This window comes from Cucurbita pepo, unplaced genomic scaffold (assembly GCF_002806865.2).
Source record: "Cucurbita pepo subsp. pepo cultivar mu-cu-16 unplaced genomic scaffold, ASM280686v2 Cp4.1_scaffold000155, whole genome shotgun sequence".
NCBI lineage: Eukaryota > Viridiplantae > Streptophyta > Magnoliopsida > Cucurbitales > Cucurbitaceae > Cucurbita > Cucurbita pepo.
Window position 1 is genome coordinate 86789 of NW_019646443.1, and position 2757 is coordinate 89545.

The following is a 2757-nucleotide window of genomic DNA, read 5'->3' on the forward strand; positions in this document are numbered from 1 at the left end:
TTCATTTTGTGCTTGAACTTTTTCTATAAAATCTAGATTTTGATATTCACCTTGATGACAATATTTTTTTCTTCAATAACAACTTTAATATTTTAGTCGGATGTACTCATTTTTATAATAAAAGATTCCATATATTTAAGACCTTAAATGATTAATAGACAAGTTTGTTCGAGTAGTATTACAGCAAGCACAAACATTGTGTAGAAATGATAAGATTTGATGTGAAGTAAGGCGAAGTAGATGAATTTGTCTAAGAACTCCATGGATAAACGAAGTCGAATACCTTTGTTCAACTATTATATAAAGAAAAACCATTCTTTTCTGCATGCCAAATGCAATGCCAATGGTTGCATCGATCTTGAAGCCAAACTTTATCCTTGGGCCAAAAAACCACGAACCCAAGCTTTCCATAATTGCTTCTAAAGTTACACCAATACAATGTTGTCTTGGACATATTATTTTTGAATTCCCAACTGTATTCTTGTTTGAATTGAAGAATATGCTCCCCTAAATTAGAAAGTGATGTTAGATTGGCACAAATCAATTTGAAAAAAGGAAAAAATTAGAATTATAGTCAAATGTTCAATTAAATAAAATATCCTAAATAACAATTTGTTCGTGATTCAACTAGCTGAGACCATATATGCATTCATGAAGAGGTCAAGTACAATTCAAACTCTATTGGAGGAGCAAAAGCAAGCTAATTTGGAGTTTGAGAGAAGTTAGGCTAAGGCCATCCAAGTAAGTGGTCTTACTATTGGCATGGTTATATTTGATGTTGACATGTGCCTCGTAGTTCTGCACGTGTCGTATATATCAATATGTGTGAACTGTTTATGGATCAATATGCTTATAATATAATATGTGTATGTTATAATATGTGAATTGTATAATAACACTCACAATACAAGGTGTTCAATGATATGTTTGAGATAGGATACGAGAAGGATGCATTAAACGTAATGTAACGATAGGAGTAAGATATGTTCATGGAACCTTAAGGTTAGGGTACGTATCGAAGTGCTATGGGTATGAGAGATTGACAAAAACGATATGGTCACGATCGATTGATAAAAGAATAAGATCAGGTTATGGGTAGAAAAGGATACAATTATGATAGATTGATAGAAGATACCGTTCGATATGACTAAGGTACGTTCATGTAATGATATGACTGTGACATGTATAAGAACGTTAAGGCTATGATAAGTTAGGAAACGATATGACCACTAAAAGTTTACGATATGATATGGTTATGATACGACATGTGAATGACGGATATATGTATATGTTATCATATGATATGAAAATGACATGATATATGCCATGGTATGAGATATGTGATAAATTGACATGTTTACGATATGATATATTGTGATGCAATATGTTATGATACGATATGTATATGATGAAATGTTATGTTAAAAGCATGGAACGTTATGTTATGTCTCCTAAATTGTGTGTATACAGCATGATACGAATGTCATGAAATCACGATAAATGGCATGAAATATAACCCGGTTAGAATTATGTATGATATGGGAAATGAAAAATAAGAAATGATATGATATGAATGAAAAACTGTGGCGAGGTTATATTTAATAATGTTGAAAACGAAAAAATATTGGGACCTCATGCATTATGTGTGCTCATGCATTTGGGGATACCCCTATTCCATCACGATGGTACGACGCGTACACCACAAGGCAGGTGAAGTATCATCCTATTTTACATAATGCTGCCGTGACGGTTGCTAATTCTAATAGGCGTCCGGCTTAATTCTTCCACAGTCCCTTAAATTTTACTTAACTTAGGGTTCATATAGATTTTTAACCATTCCTACCAATAAAACTTGAGAAAAGTCTAGATTTGGTNTTCCTACCAGAAAAACTTGATAAATGTCTAGATTTGTTTGAAAAATTTCTATACATTCCTCATCGTGAATCTCCCATTTTGCTCAATCTCAAGTCACGGTTTCATAATTGTATGTCATATTTTGGATACCTCATATCACAATCCATGTCGTACATTGTGACACCTTTAAATCACCTCGAAACTTTCACATCTACCGTTGTCCTCAAATGATAGTTAATAGGATGTTAGAATTATTTTCACAAAGATAAGAAACATTAAAAGTGGAAAAGAAAATTTAAACATGTGGAGTAAAAGTAATGTAAAATAATGTCACAAAAATTTTTACTTTCCCACTAGTTATCTCCATGTAAAAAAATAATAATAATAATAAAAAAAATAAAAAAAATAAAAAACCTTCGAGGATGTCGAGAAAAGGGGTAAATCTAAGTGTGACTGCAAGAGTTCATAGGACGCCATAGACGTCGAGCTTTGACATTATCGTTGTTACTCTTTTAAAGAGTTCAAACATGAAGCCTCGATTATTTCTTCTCCTTTTTCTTTTTTTCACCCTAGAAATTTGAATCTCTCTTGGGGGTATGATTTATGCAACTCTTGAAGCATAGATGGTTGGTTCAGTATAATTTTAAATGAATATTTGAAGGTATATATTTTATTCGGATTGAAATTAAAATTAAAAATTAAAAATTACCGTCCAATTTTGTTTTATTTATCTATATTAAGTGAATGTTGTATTATTTTAAAAAATAAAAACTAATAATTAGCTTAAATTTAGATCTTGAACAAATATTTTAATGTTGTGTTCTTGTGTGTTCTGTTTTCTTGTGTGTTTGAGCTTTCTTTTTTAACCTCACACTTTCCCTTTTCTTGTTCAACGCATTCTGG